Source organism: Tachypleus tridentatus, chromosome 9 (genome assembly GCF_004210375.1).
Source record: "Tachypleus tridentatus isolate NWPU-2018 chromosome 9, ASM421037v1, whole genome shotgun sequence".
Lineage (NCBI taxonomy): Eukaryota > Metazoa > Arthropoda > Merostomata > Xiphosura > Limulidae > Tachypleus > Tachypleus tridentatus.
In genome coordinates, this window is record NC_134833.1 from 1,881,126 (window position 1) to 1,899,998 (window position 18,873).

Below are 18,873 nucleotides of genomic sequence, written 5' to 3' on the forward strand. Positions count from 1 at the left end.
ATACTAGTTAACAAAGAACTTTGTCTTTAATATACTAGTTAACAAAGAACTGTGTATTTAATATACCAGTTAACAAAGAACACTGTCTTTAATATACTAGTTAACAAAGAACTGTGTCTTTAATATACTAGTTAACAAAGAACTGTGTATTTAATATACCAGTTAACAAAGAACAGTGTCTTTAATATACTAGTTAACAAAGAACTGTGTCTTTAATATACTAGTTAACAAAGGACTGTGTATTTAATATACCAGTTAACAAAGAACAGTGTCTTTAATATACTAGTTAACAAATAACTTTGTCTTTAATATACCAGTTAACAAAGAACTTTGTCTTTATTATACTAGTTAACAAATAACTGTGTATTTAATATACTAGTTAACAAAGAACTTTGTCTTTAATATACTAGTTAACAAAGAACTGTGTATTTAATATGCTAGTTAACAAAGAACTGCGTATTTAATATAAAAGTTAACAAAGAACTGTGTCTTTAATGTACTTGTTAACAAAGAACTGTGTATTTAATATACTAGTTAACAAAAAACTGCGTATTTAATATGCTAGTTAACAAAGAACTGCGTATTTAATATAAAAGTTAACAAAGAACTGTGTCTTTAATGTACTTGTTAACAAAGAACTGTGTATTTAATATACTAGTTAACAAAAACTGCGTATTTAATATAATAGTTAACAAAGAACTGTGTCTTTAATATACTAGTTAACAAAGAACTGTGTCTTTAATGTACTTGTTAACAAAGAACTGTGTTTTTAACGTACTTGTTAACAAAGAACTGTGTATTTAATATACTAGTTAACAAAGAACTTTGTCTTTAATATACTAGTTAACAAAGAACTGTGTATTTAATATACTAGATAACAAAGAACTGTGTCTTTAATATACTAGTTAACAAAGAACTTTGTCTTTAATATACTAGTTAACAAAGAACTGTGTTTTTAATATACTAGTTAACAAAGAACTTTGTCTTTAATATACTAGTTAACAAAGAACTTTATCTTTAATATACTAGTTAACAAAGAACTGTGTATTTAATATACTAGTTAACAATAAACTTTGTCTTTAATATACTAGTTAATAAAAAACTGTGTATTTTACATTGTTTGAATGACTACTAATCGTACAACTCACTCAAATTTTTTGTCAGAAACACCAGTAATAATAAGTTTTCGATATAAGCATCAATGTATTCCAATCAGATCATATAATAGCAGCAAACACGGTTGTTGTTTTATAAAAAACTCGCCACGTAATTAACAATGCATATATTCTATTGTAAAAGGATGCTGTGGAGTGAATATACAGAGCTCAGTGTTTCAAAATGTCTTTGGGGAACTATATTTAAACAAAAAACTTCTACTTAAAAAACTCTAATAACATTACACATAAACTTTACTATTACAACAGTAACATTACACATAAATATTACTAGTACAAGAATAATATTACACGAAAACATTTCTACTGCAAGAATATCATTACACATTTATATTACTTCACAAACAATATCATTACACATTTATATTACTTAATAAACAATATCATTACACATTTATATTACTTCACAAACAATATCATTCCACATTTATATTAATTCACAAACAATAACATTATACACTAAAATTACTACAACACCAATAATATTTCCCATAAATATTATTACTACAACAGTAACATTACACATAAGCCTTACTACTACACCAATAACATTACACTTAAGTATTACTATTACAGTAATAACATTACACATAAACATTACTACTACAACAACCACATTATACCTAAGCATTACAAGAACAACAACAGAAATACATTTACATATAAATATTACTACTATTACAGTAATATTACCGTTAGATATTACTATTACAGCAAAAATACTACACCTAAACATTACCACAATACAATAAAATTACAATTACATCAATAACATTACATATTAACATTACTGCTACAAGAATAACATTACACATAAACTTTACTATTACACTTATATCATTACCTATAAGCATTACTACTACAATAATAACTTTACACATAAACATTATTTCTGGAAGAATAACATTACACATTAACATTGCTACTATGACAATAACATTACACATTAGCATTACTACTACAACAATAACATTACACTTAAATATTACTACTGGAAGAATAACATTACACTTAAATATTAATAATACAAAACATTACTGAAAACATTATTATACAAGAATAACATTACCTATAAACATTATTATTACAAGAATAATAATACACATAAACATTAATACCATAAGTATAAAATTGTACATATACATTAATATTACAACGGTAACATTACACATAAACATTAATATTACAAGAATATTATTACACATTAACATTACCACAACAATAATAATATTACCCATAAACATTACTACAACACCAATAACATTACACATACACTTTACTTGCTCAACAATAATATTACACATAAACATTACTACTACACCAATAACATTACACATACACTTTACTTGCACAACAATAATATTACACATAAACATTACTACTACACCAATAACACTACACATACTATTTACTTGTGTAACAATAATATTACAAATATACATTACTATTGGAAGAATAACATTACACATAAGTATTACTACTAGAACAATAAATTTACATGTAAACATTACTACGTCACCAAAACATTACACATAAACATTACTACTACACCAACAACATCGCTTATAAACATTATTATTACAAGAATAACTTTACACATAAACATTACTATTCCAAGAATAGCAAAATATATTAACATTACTACTACAAGGATAACATTACACGTAAGCATTGCTACTACAACAATAATATTACACTTAAATATTACTAAATACGTGAAAGCAATATTCTTACTTCTGTTACAAAAATGAATGCCTAATACATTGCCTACCTCATGCTATAAAGAACGACACCCTCTGGAGAAATTTTCAACAGCATGTTAGGAACAGTAACAAAGTGGAATGCAGCCTCCTTCACGTTCCTGAAGAACAAGTCGGGTTTCCACATACGACTGATGATGTCTTTTCCACTCATGGTTACTGTATGGTTTACACCAAAAATTGCCAGATTAAGTCTGTGGTCCAGCCATGTTTGACGTAAGTAAATATCCAAAGTGTAATCCTACAAGTAACAAAAAAAAACAACCATTAGGTTTAACAGGTACTAACCTAAAGAACCTATAACAGTTAGGTGTTATTTAAGCAGTACAGATCTAAAGAACATGTAACCATTAGGTGTTTTATTTAAAAGGTAGTAATCTATAGAATCTATGACAATTATGTGTTCTTTAACGGGTAGTAATCTATAGAGACTATAACCATTAGATATTCCTTAACAGGAACCAAACTAAAGAACCCACAACGATTACGTGTTCTTTAACAGGTATTAATCTAAAGAATTTATAATCAATATGTCCTCTTTAATAAGGTATTCTTCAACAGCTACTAATCTAAAAAAACCTAAAACCATATTATATAAACTTAGACACAAATGATGTTTCGAAGTCTTATTACAGTAACCGATGGAAAGGTGCCGTATTGAAGAATTATTCCAGTAACCAGAAACAGAAGATATATCGAAATACTACTACAGAAACAGGTGATATATCGAAGTGTTATTACAGTAACGCGGACACACGTGGTGTATCGAAGTATTATTACGGTAACCAGACACATGTGAAGTATAGAAGTATTATTACGGTGACCTAGAAAACGGTTATATATAGAAGTGTTATTACAGTTACCTAGAAACAGGCTATATATAGAAGTATTATTACAGTGATCTAGAAACAGGTGATATATAGAAGTGTTATTACAGTGACCAAGAAACAGGTTATATATAGAATTGCTATTACAGTAACCACATACAAGTGACGTATGAAAGTATTATTACGGTAGCCAGACACATGTGACGTGTTAAGTATTATTACAGTAACCTAGAAACAGGTTATATATAGAAGTATTATTACAGTGACCTAGAAACAGGTTATACATAGAAGTGTTTTTAGAGTGACCTAGAAACAGGTTATATATAGAAGTATTATTACAGTGACCTAGAAACAGGTTATATATAGAAGTGTTATTACAGTGACCTAGAAACAGGTTATACATAGAAGTATTATTACAGTGACCTAGAAACAGGTTATACATAGAAGTATTATTACAGTGACCTAGAAACAGGTTATACATAGAAGTATTATTACAGTGACCTAGAAACAGGTAATATATAGAAGTACTATTACAGTGACCTAGAAACAGGTTATATATAGAAGTGTTATTACAGTAACCACATACAAGTGACGTATGAAAGTAATATTACGGTAACCAGACACATGTGACGTATAGAAGTATTATTACAGTGGCCTACAAACAGGTTATATATAGAAGTGTTATTACAGTAACCACATACAAGTGACGTATGAAAGTATTATTACGGTAGCCAGACACATGTGACGTATAAAGTATTATTACAGTAACCTAGAAACAGGTTATATATAGAAGTATTATTACAGTGACCTAGAAACAGGTTATACATAGAAGTGTTTTTTAGAGTGACCTAGAAACAGGTTATTCATAGAAGTATTATTACAGTGACCTAGAAACAGGTAATATATAGAAGTATTATTACAGTGACCTAGAAACAGGTTATGTATAGAAGTGTTACTACAGTAACCACATACAAGTGATGTATGAAAGTATTATTACGGTAGCGAGACACATGTGACGTATAAAAGTATTATTACAGTAACCTAGAAACAGGTTATATATAGAAGTGTTATTACAGTGACATAGAAACAGGTTATATATAGAAGTGTTATTACAGTAACCACATACAAGTGACGTATGAAAGTAATATGACGGTAACCAGACACATGTCATGTATAGAAGTATTATTACAGTGACCTAGAAACAGGTTATATATAGAAGTGTTATTACAGTAACCACATACAAGTGACGTATGAAAGTATTATTACGGTAACCAGACACATGTGACGTATAGAAGTATTATTACAGTGACCTAGAAACAGGTTATATATAGAAGTGTTATGACAGTAACCACATACAAGTGACGTATGAAAGTAATATTACGGTAGCCAAACACATATGAAGTATAAAGTATTATTACAGTAACCTAGAAACAGTTTATATATATAAGTATTATATATAGAAACAGTATTATTACAGTGACCTAGAAACAGGTTATACATAGAAGTGTATTACAGTGACCTAGAAACAGGTTATACATAGAAGTATTATTACAGTGACCTAGAAACAGGTTATATATAGAAGTGTTATTACAGTGACCTAGAAACAGGTTATACATAGAAGTGTTATTACAGTGACCTAGAAACAGGTTATATATAGAAGTGTTATTACAGTAACCTAGAAACAGGCTATATATAGAAGTATTATTACAGTGATCTAGAAACAGGTGATATATAGAAGTGTTATTACAGTGACCTAGAAACAGGTTATAACCTGTTATATATAGAAGTATTATTAAAGTAACCGTCAAACAGGTTATATACAGAAGTATTATTACAGTGACCTAGAAACAGGTTATATATAGAAGTATTATTACAGTGACCTAGAAACAGGTTATATATAGAAGTATTATTACAGTAACCAGAAACAGGTTATATATAGAAGTATTATTACAGTAACCAGACACAAGTAATATGTATAGATGTATAAGTATCATTACAGTGACCTAGAAACAGGTTATACATTGAACTGTTATTACAGTAACCACATGCAAGTGACGTATGAAAGTATTATTACGGTAGCCAGACACATGTGACGTATTAAGTATTATTACAGTAACATAGAAACAGGTTATATATAGAAGTATTATTACAGTGACCTACAAACAGGTTATACATAGAAGTGTTTTACAGTGACCTAGAAACAGGTTATATATAGAAGTATTATTACAGTGACCTAGAAACAGGTAATATATAGAAGTATTATTACAGTGATCAAGAAACAGGTTATACATAGAAGTGTTATTACAGTGACCTAGAAACAGGTTATTGTAGAAGAATTATTACAGTGACCAAGAAACAGGTTATATATAGAAGTGTTATTACAGTGACCTAGAAACAGGTTATACATAGAAGTATTATTACAGTGACCTAGAAACAGGTAATATATAGAAATATTATTACAGTGACCTAGAAACAGGTTATATATAGAAGTGTTATTACAGTAACCACATACAAGTGACGTATGAAGGTATTATTGCGGTAGCGAGAGACATGTGACGTATAAAAGTATTATTACAGTAACCTAGAAAAGGTTATATATAGAAATGTTATTACAGTGACCTAGAAACAGGTTATATATAGAAGTGTTATTACAGTAACCACATACAAGTGACGTATGAAAGTATTATTACGGTAACCAGACACATGTGACGTATAGAAGTATTATTACAGTGACCTAGAAACAGGTTATACATAGAAGTATTATTACAGTGATTATTACAGTGACCTAGAAACAGGTTATATATAGAAGTGTTATTACAGTGACCTAGAAACAGGTTATACATAGAAGTGTTATTACAGTGACCTAGAAACAGGTTATATATAGAAGTATTATTACAGTAACCTAGAAACAGGTTATATATAGAAGTATTATTACAGTGACCTAGAAACAGGTTATATATAGAAGTATTATTACAGTGACCTAGAAACAGGTTATATATAGAAGTATTATTACAGTAACCACATACAAGTGACGTATGAAAGTAATATTACGGTAACCACACACATGTGATGTATAGAAGTATCATTACAGTGACCTAGAAACAGGTTATATATTGAAGTGTTATTACAGTAACCACATGCAAGTGACGTATTAAAGTATTATTACGGTAACCAGACACATGTGACGTATAGAAGTATTATTACAGTTTCCTAGAAACAGGTTATATATAGAATTGTTATTACAGTAACCACATACAAGTGATGTATGAAAGTATTATTACGGTAGCCAGACACATGTGACGTATTAAGTATTATTACAGTAACCTAGAAACAGGTTATATATAGAAGTATTATTACAGTGACCTAGAAACAGGTTATACATAGAAGTATTATTACAGTGACCTAGAAACAGGTTATATATAGAAGTATTATTACAGTGACCTAGAAACAGGTTATATATAGAAGTATTATTACAGTGACCTAGAAACAGGTTATATATAGAAGAATTATTACAGTGACCTAGAAACAGGTTATATATAGAAGTGTTATTACAGTGACCTAGAAAAAAGTTATAAATAGAAGTATTATTACAGTGACCTAGAAACAGGTTATACATAGAAGTATTATTACAGTGACCTAGAAACAGGTTATACATAGAAGTATTATTACAGTGACCTAGAAACAGGTAATATATAGAAGTACTATTACAGTGACCTAGAAACAGGTTATATATAGAGGTGTTACTACAGTGGCCTACAAACAGGTTATATATAGAAGTGTTATTACAGTAACCACATACAAGTGACGTATGAAAGTATTATTACGGTAGCCAGACACTTGTGACGTATAAAGTATTATTACAGTAACCTAGAAACAGGTTATATATAGAAGTATTATTACAGTGACCTAGAAACAGGTTATACATAGAAGTGTTATTACAGTGACCTAGAAACAGGTTATATATAGAAGTATTATTACAGTGCTCTAGAAACAGGTTATACATAGAAGTGTTATTACAGTGACCTAGAAACAGGTTATATATAGAAGAATTATTACAGTGACCTAGAAACAGGTTATACATAGAAGTATTATTACAGTGACCTAGAAACAGGTTATACATAGAAGTGTTATTACAGTGACCTAGAAACAGGTTATTCATAGAAGTATTATTACAGTGACCTAGAAACAGGTTATATATAGAAGTATTATTACAGTGACCTAGAAACAGGTTATATATAGAAGTGTTATTACAGTAACAACATACAAGTGACGTATGAAAGTATTATTACGGTAGCCAGACACATGTGACGTATAAAAGTATTATTACAGTAACCTAGAAACAGGTTATATATAGAAGTGTTATTACAGTGACCTAGAAACAGGTTATATATAGAAGTGTTATTACAGTAACCACAGGTTATATATAAAGTATTATTACAGTACCACAGTGACGTATGAAAGTATTATTACAGTAACCAGAAACAGGTTATGTATAGAAGTATTATTACAGTGACCTAGAAACAGGTTATATATAGAAGTATTATTACAGTAACCACATACAAGTGACGTATGAAAGTATTATTACGGTAACCAGACACATGTGACGTATAAAGTATTATTACAGTAACCTAGAAACAGGTTATATATAGAAGTATTATTACAGTGACCTAGAAACAGGTTATACATAGAAGTATTATTACAGTGACCTAGAAACAGGTTATATATAGAAGTATTATTACAGTGACCTAGAAACAGGTTATATATAGAAGTGTTATTACAGTGACCTAGAAACAGGTTATATATAGAAGTGTTATTACAGTGACCTAGAAACAGGTTATATATAGAAGTGTTATTACAGTAACCTAGAAACAGGTTATATATAGAAGTATTATTACAGTGACCTAGAAACAGGTTATATATAGAAGTGTTATTACAGTGACCTAGAAACAGGTTATAACCTGTTATATATAGAAGTATTATTAAAGTAACCTACAAACAGGTTATATACAGAAGTATTATTACAGTGACCTAGAAACAGGTTATACATAGAAGTATTATTACAGTGACCTAGAAACAGGTTATATATAGAAGTATTATTACAGTGACCTAGAAACAGGTTATATATAGAAGTGTTATTACAGTAACCACATACAAGTGACGTATGAAAGTAATATTACGGTAACCAGACACATGTGATGTATAGAAGTATTATTACAGTGACCTAGAAACAGGTTATACATAGAAGTGTTATTACAGTAACCACATACAAGTGACGTATGAAAGTATTATTACGGTAGCCAGACACATGTGACGTATTAAGTATTATTACAGTAACCTAGAAACAGGTTATATATAGAAGTATTATTACAGTGACCTAGAAACAGGTTATACATAGAAGTGTTATTACAGTGACCTAGAAACAGGTTATATATAGAAGAATTATTACAGTGACCTAGAAACAGGTTATATATAGAAGTGTTATTACAGTGACCTAGAAACAGGTTATACATAGAAGTATTATTACAGTGACCTAGAAACAGGTTATATATAGAAATATTATTACAGTGACCTAGAAACAGGTTATATATAGAAGTATTATTACAGTAACCACATACAAGTGACGTATGAAGGTATTATTGCGGTAGCGAGAGACATGTGACGTATAAAAGTATTATTACAGTAACCTAGAAACAGGTTATATATAGAAGTGTTATTACAGTGACCTAGAAACAGGTTATATATAGAAGTGTTATTACAGTAACCACATGCAAGTGACGTATGAAAGTATTATTACGGTAACCAGACACATGTGACGTATAGAAGTATTATTACAGTGACCTAGAAACAGGTTATATATAGAAGTGTATTACAGTGACCTAGAAACAGGTTATACATAGAAGTGTTATTACAGTGACCTAGAAACAGGTTATATATAGAAGTATTATTACAGTAACCTAGAAACAGGTTATATATAGAAGTATTATTACAGTGACCTAGAAACAGGTTATATATAGAAGTATTATTACAGTGACCTAGAAACAGGTTATATATAGAAGTATTATTACAGTAACCACATACAAGTGACGTATGAAAGTATTATTACGGTAACCACACACATGTGATGTATAAAAGTATTATTACAGTGACCTAGAAACAGGTTATACATTGAACTGTTATTACAGTAACCACATGCAAGTGACGTATTAAAGTATTATTACGGTAACCAGACACATGTGACGTATAGAAGTATTATTACAGTGACCTAGAAACAGGTTATATATAGAATTGTTATTACAGTAACCACATACAAGTGATGTATGAAAGTATTATTACGGTAGCCAGACACATGTGACGTATTAAGTATTATTACAGTAACCTAGAAACAGGTTATATATAGAAGTATTATTACAGTGACCTAGAAACAGGTTATACATAGAAGTGTTTTTAGAGTGACCTAGAAACAGGTTATATATAGAAGTATTATTACAGTGACCTAGAAACAGGTTATATATAGAAGTATTATTACAGTGACCTAGAAACAGGTTATACATAGAAGTGTTATTACAGTGACCTAGAAACAGGTTATATATAGAAGTATTATTACAGTGACCTAGAAACAGGTTATATATAGAAGTGTTATTACAGTGACCTAGAAACAGGTTATATATAGAAGTATTATTACAGTGACCTAGAAACAGGTTATATATAGAAGTATTATTACAGTGACCTAGAAACAGTTATATATAGAAGTATTATTACAGTGACCTAGAAACAGGTAATATATAGAAGTATTATTACAGTGACCTAGAAACAGGTTATACATAGAAGTATTATTACAGTGACCTAGAAACAGGTTATACATAGAAGTATTATTACAGTGACCTAGAAACAGGTTATATATAGAAGTATTATTACAGTAACCACATATATAGAAGTATTATTACATGTGACGTATGAAAGTATTATTACAGTAACCTAGAAACAGGTTACGTATAGAAGTATTATTACAGTGACCTAGAAACAGGTTATATATAGAAGTATTATTACAGTGACCTAGAAACAGGTTATACATAGAAGTGTTATTACAGTGACCTAGAAACAGGTTATATATAGAAGTATTATTACAGTAACCTAGAAACAGGTTATATATAGAAGTATTATTACAGTGACCTAGAAACAGGTTATATATAGAAGTATTATTACAGTAACCACATACAAGTTACGTATGAAAGTATTATTACGGTAACCACACACATGTGATGTATAGAAGTATTATTACAGTGACCTAGAAACAGGTTATACATAGAAGTGTTATTACAGTAACCACATACAAGTGACGTATGAAAGTATTATTACGGTAGCCAGACACATGTGACGTATTAAGTATTATTACAGTAACCTAGAAACAGGTTATATATAGAAGTATTATTACAGTGACCTAGAAACAGGTTATACATAGAAGTGTTATTACAGTGACCTAGAAACAGGTTATATATAGAAGTATTATTACAGTGACCTAGAAACAGGTAATATATAGAAGTATTATTACAGTGATCTAGAAACAGGTTATACATAGAAGTGTTATTACAGTGACCTAGAAACAGGTTATACATAGAAGTATTATTACAGTGACCTAGAAACAGGTTATATATAGAAGAATTATTACAGTGACCTAGAAACAGGTTATATATAGAAGTGTTATTACAGTGACCTAGAAACAGGTTATACATAGAAGTATTATTACAGTGACCTAGAAACAGGTAATATATAGAAATATTATTACAGTGACCTAGAAACAGGTTATATATAGAAGTGTTATTACAGTAACCACATACAAGTGACGTATGAAAGTATTATTACGGTAACCAGAGACATGTGACGTATAAAAGTATTATTACAGTAACCTAGAAACAGGTTATATATAGAAATGTTATTACAGTGACCTAGAAACAGGTTATATATAGAAGTGTTATTACAGTAACCACATGCAAGTGACGTATGAAAGTATTATTACGGTAACCAGACACATGTGACGTATAGAAGTATTATTACAGTGACCTAGAAACAGGTTATACATAGAAGTATTATTACAGTGACCTAGAAACAGGTTATATATAGAAGTGTATTACAGTGACCTAGAAACAGGTTATACATAGAAGTGTTATTACAGTGACCTAGAAACAGGTTATATATAGAAGTATTATTACAGTAACCTAGAAACAGGTTATATATAGAAGTATTATTACAGTGACCTAGAAACAGGTTATATATAGAAGTATTATTACAGTGACCTAGAAACAGGTTATATATAGAAGTATTATTACAGTAACCACATACAAGTGACGTATGAAAGTATTATTACGGTAACCACAAACATGTGATGTATAGAAGTATTATTACAGTGACCTAGAAACAGGTTATATATAGAAGTGTTATTACAGTAACCACATACAAGTGACGTATGAAAGTATTATTACGGTAACCAGACACATGTGACGTATAGAAGTATTATTACAGTGACCTAGAAACAGGTTATATATAGAATTGTTATTACAGTAACCACATACAAGTGACGTATGAAAGTATTATTACGGTAGCCAGACACATGTGACGTATTAAGTATTATTACAGTAACCTAGAAACAGGTTATATATAGAAGTATTATTACAGTGACCTAGAAACAGGTTATACATAGAAGTATTATTACAGTGACCTAGAAACAGGTTATATATAGAAGTATTATTACAGTGACCTAGAAACAGGTTATATATAGAAGTATTATTACAGTGACCTAGAAACAGGTTATATATAGAAGTATTATTACAGTGACCTAGAAACAGGTTATATATAGAAGTGTTATTACAGTGACCTAGAAACAGGTTATATATAGAAGTATTATTACAGTGACCTAGAAACAGGTTATACATAGAAGTATTATTACAGTGACCTAGAAACAGGTTATATATAGAAGTATTATTACAGTGACCTAGAAACAGGTATATATATAGAAGAAACAGGTATTACAGTGACCTAGAAACAGGTTATATATAGAAGTGTTATTACAGTGGCCTACAAACAGGTTATATATAGAAGTGTTATTACAGTAACCACATACAAGTGACGTATGAAAGTATTATTACGGTAACCAGACACATGTGACGTATAGAAGTATTATTACAGTAACCTAGAAACAGGTTATATATAGAAGTATTATTACAGTGACCTAGAAACAGGTTATACATAGAAGTGTTATTACAGTGACCTAGAAACAGGTTATATATAGAAGTATTATTACAGTGCTCTAGAAACAGGTTATACATAAAAGTGTTATTACAGTGACCTAGAAACAGGTTATATATAGAAGAATTATTACAGTGACCTAGAAACAGGTTATATATAGAAGTATTATTACAGTGACCTAGAAACAGGTTATATATAGAAGTATTATTACAGTGACCTAGAAACAGGTTATATATAGAAGTATTATTACAGTGACCTAGAAACAGGTTATATATAGAAGTATTATTACAGTGACCTAGAAACAGGTTATATATAGAAGTATTATTACAGTGACCTAGAAACAGGTTATATATAGAAGTATTATTACAGTAACAAGAAACAAGTGATATATAGAAGTATTATTACGGTGACCAGGAGACACAGTATTGTTGTATATAGAAGTATTATTACAGTAACCTAGAAACAGGTTATATATAGAAGTGTTATTACAGTGACCTAGAAACAGGTTATATATAGAAGTGTTATTACAGTAACCACATACAAGTGACGTATGAAAGTAATATTACGGTAACCAGATACATGTCATGTATAGAAGTATTATTACAGTGACCTAGAAACAGGTTATATATAGAAGTGTTATTACAGTAACCACATACAAGTGACGTATGAAAGTATTATTACGGTAACCAGACACATGTGACGTATAAAGTATTATTACAGTAACCTAGAAACAGGTTATATATAGAAGTATTATTACAGTGACCTAGAAACAGGTTATACATAGAAGTGTTATTACAGTGACCTAGAAACAGGTTATATATAGAAGTATTATTACAGTGACCTAGAAACAGGTTATATATAGAAGTATTATTACAGTGACCTAGAAACAGGTTATACATAGAAGTGTTATTACAGTGACCTAGAAACAGGTTATATATAGAAGTGTTATTACAGTGACCTAGAAACAGGTTATATATAGAAGTATTATTACAGTGACCTAGAAACAGGTTATATATAGAAGTATTATTACAGTGACCTAGAAACAGGTTATACCTGTATATATAGAAGTATTATTACAGTAACCTAGAAACAGGTTATATATAGAAGTATTATTACAGTGACCTAGAAACAGGTTATATATAGAAGTATTATTACAGTGACCTAGAAACAGGTTATATATAGAAGTATTATTACAGTGACCTAGAAACAGGTTATATATAGAAGTGTTATTACAGTAACCACATACAAGTGACGTATGAAAGTATTATTACGGTAACCAGAAACATGTGATGTATAGAAGTATTATTACAGTGACCTAGAAACAGGTTATATATAGAAGTGTTATTACAGTAACCACATACAAGTGACGTATGAAAGTATTATTACGGTCGCCAGACACATGTGACGTATTAAGTATTATTACAGTAACCTAGAAACAGGTTATATATAGAAGTATTATTACAGTGACCTAGAAACAGGTTATACATAGAAGTATTATTACAGTGACCTAGAAACAGGTAGAATATTATTACAGACCTAGAAACAGGTTATATATAGAAGTATTATTACAGTGACCTAGAAACAGGTTATATATAGAAGTGTTATTACAGTGACCTAGAAACAGGTTATATATAGAAGTATTATTACAGTGACCTAGAAACAGGTTATATATAGAAGTATTATTACAGTGACCTAGAAACAGGTTATATATAGAAGTATTATTACAGTGACCTAGAAACAGGTTATATATAGAAGTGTTATTACAGTGACCTAGAAACAGGTTATATATAGAAGTATTATTACAGTGACCTAGAAACAGGTTATACATAAAAGTATTATTACAGTGACCTAGAAACAGGTTATATATAGAAATATTATTACAGTGACCTAGAAACAGGTTATATATAGAAGTGTTATTACAGTAACCACATACAAGTGACGTATGAAAGTATTATTACGGTAACCAGACACATGTGACGTATAGAAGTATTATTACAGTGACCTAGAAACAGGTTATATATAGAAGTATTATTACAGTGACCTAGAAACAGGTTATATATAGAAGTGTTATTACAGTGACCTAGAAACAGGTTATATATAGAAGTATTATTACAGTAACCTAGAAACAGGTTATATATAGAAGTGTTATTACAGTGACCTAGAAACAGGTTATATATAGAAGTATTATTACAGTGACCTAGAAACAGGTTATATATAGAAGTATTATTACAGTGACCTAGAAACAGGTTATATATAGAAGTATTATTACAGTAACCACATACAAGTGACGTATGAAAGTATTATTACAGTAACCAGAAACAGGTGATGTATAGAAGTATTATTACAGTGACCTAGAAACAGGTTATACATAGAAGTGTTATTACAGTAACCACATACAAGTGACGTATGAAAGTATTATTACGGTAACCAGACACATGTGACGTATAGAAGTATTATTACAGTGACCTAGAAACAGGTTATATATAGAAGTGTTATTACAGTAACCACATACAAGTGACGTATGAAAGTATTATTACGGTAGCCAGACACATGTGACGTATTAAGTATTATTACAGTAACCTAGAAACAGGTTATATATAGAAGTATTATTACAGTGACCTAGAAACAGGTTATACATAGAAGTGTTATTACAGTGACCTAGAAACAGGTTATATATAGAAGTATTATTACAGTGACCTAGAAACAGGTTATATATAGAAGTATTATTACAGTGACCTAGAAACAGGTTATACATAGAAGTATTATTACAGTGACCTAGAAACAGGTTATATATAGAAGTATTATTACAGTGACCTAGAAACAGGTTATATATAGAAGTATTATTACAGTGACCTAGAAACAGGTTATATATAGAAGTATTATTACAGTGATATAGAAACAGGTTATACATAGAAGTATTATTACAGTGACCTAGAAACAGGTTATATATAGAAGTATTATTACAGTGACCTAGAAACAGGTTATATATAGAAGTATTATTACAGTAACCACATACAAGTGACGTATGAAAGTATTATTACGGTAACCAGACACATGTGACGTATAGAAGTATTATTACAGTGACCTAGAAACAGTGGTTATATATAGAAGTATTATTACAGTAACCTAGAAACAGGTTATACATAGAAGTATTATTACAGTGACCTAGAAACAGGTATTATTAGTGATAGAAAAGTTATATAGAAGTATTATTACAGTGACCTAGAAACAGGTTATATATAGAAGTATTATTACAGTGACCTAGAAACAGGTTATATATAGAAGTATTATTACAGTGACCTAGAAACAGGTTATATATAGAAGTATTATTACAGTGACCTAGAAACAGGTTATATATAGAAGTATTATTACAGTGACCTAGAAACAGGTTATATATAGAAGTGTTATTACAGTGACCTAGAAACAGGTTATATATAGAAGTATTATTACAGTGACCTAGAAACAGGTTATATATAGAAAGTATTATTACAGTGACCTAGAAACAGGTTATATATAGAAGTATTATTACAGTGACCTAGAAACAGGTTATATATAGAAGTATTATTACAGTAACCACATACAAGTGACGTATGAAAGTATTATTACGGTAACCAGAAACATGTGATGTATAGAAGTATTATTACAGTGACCTAGAAACAGGTTATATATAGAAGTGTTATTACAGTAACCACATACAAGTGACGTATGAAAGTATTATTACGGTAACCAGACACATGTGACGTATAGAAGTATTATTACAGTGACCTAGAAACAGGTTATATATAGAAGTGTTATTACAGTAACCACATACAAGTGACGTATAGAAGTATTATTACAGTGACCAGAAACATGTGACGTATAAAAGTATTATTACAGTAACCTAGATAAAGGTTATATATAGAAGTATTATTACAGTGACCTAGAAACAGGTTATACATAGAAGTGTTATTACAGTGACCTAGAAACAGGTTATATATAGAAGTATTATTACAGTGACCTAGAAACAGGTTATATATAGAAGTATTATTACAGTGACCTAGAAACAGGTTATATATAGAAGTATTATTACAGTGACCTAGAAACAGGTTATATATAGAAGTATTATTACAGTGACCTAGAAACAGGTTATATATAGAAGTATTATTACAGTGACCTAGAAACAGGTTATATATAGAAGTATTATTACAGTGACCTAGAAACAGGTTATATATAGAAGTATTATTACAGTGACCTAGAAACAGGTTATATATAGAAGTATTATTACAGTGACCTAGAAACAGGTTATATATAGAAGTATTATTACAGTGACCTAGAAACAGGTTATATATAGAAGTATTATTACAGTGACCTAGAAACAGGTTATATATAGAAGTATTATTACAGTGACTAGAAACAGGTTATATATAGAAGTATTATTACAGTGACCAGAAACAGGTTATATATAGAAGTATTATTACAGTGACCTAGAAACAGGTTATATATAGAAGTATTATTACAGTGACCTAGAAACAGGTTACGTATAGAAGTATTATTACAGTGACCTAGAAACAGGTTATATATAGAAGTATTATTACAGTGACCTAGAAACAGGTTATATATAGAAGTATTATTACAGTGACCTAGAAACAGGTTATATATAGAAGTATTATTACAGTGACCTAGAAACAGGTTATATATAGAAGTATTATTACAGTGACCTAGAAACAGGTTATATATAGAAGTATTATTACAGTGACCTAGAAACAGGTTATATATAGAAGTATTATTACAGTGACCTAGAAACAGGTTATATATAGAAGTATTATTACAGTGACCTAGAAACAGGTTATATATAGAAGTGTTATTACAGTAACCACATACAAGTGACGTATGAAAGTATTATTACGGTAACCAGACACATGTGACGTATAAAGTATTATTACAGTAACCTAGAAACAGGTTATATATAGAAGTATTATTACAGTGACCTAGAAACAGGTAATATATAGAAGTATTATTACAGTGATCTAGAAACAGGTTATACATAGAAGTATTATTACAGTGACCTAGAAACAGGTTATATATAGAAGTATTATTACAGTGACCTAGAAACAGGTTATATATAGAAGTATTATTACAGTGACCTAGACCAGGTAGAAACAGGTTATTATATAGAAACAGTATTATTACAGTGACCTAGAAACAGGTTATATATAGAAGTATTATTACAGTGACCTAGAAACAGGTTATATATAGAAGTATTATTACAGTGACCTAGAAACAGGTTATATATAGAAGTATTATTACAGTGACCTAGAAACAGGTTATATATAGAAGTATTATTACAGTGACCTAGAAACAGGTTATATATAGAAGTATTATTACAGTAACCACATACAAGTGACGTATGAAAGTATTATTACGGTAACCAGACACATGTGATGTATAGAAGTATTATTACAGTGACCTAGAAACAGGTTATATATAGAAGTGTTATTACAGTAACCACATACAAGTGACGTATGAAAGTATTATTACGGTAACCAGACACATGTGACGTATAGAAGTATTATTACAGTGACCTAGAAACAGGTTATATATAGAAGTGTTATTACAGTAACCACATACAAGTGACGTATGAAAGTATTATTACGGTAACCAGACACATGTGACGTATAAAGTATTATTACAGTAACCTAGAAACAGGTTATATATAGAAGTATTATTACAGTGACCTAGAAACAGGTTATACATAGAAGTGTTATTACAGTGACCTAGAAACAGGTTATATATAGAAGTATTATTACAGTGACCTAGAAACAGGTTATATATAGAAGTATTATTACAGTGACCTAGAAACAGGTTATATATAGAAGTATTATTACAGTGACC

At 29.6% G+C, this 18,873-nt stretch overlaps 1 pseudogene; it reads right to left on the bottom strand.

Annotated features, from left to right (window-relative positions):
- Positions 1 to 18,873, bottom strand: part of LOC143226960 (glutamate-gated chloride channel-like) — a 75,611-nt pseudogene that overhangs the window by 12,960 nt on the left and 43,778 nt on the right.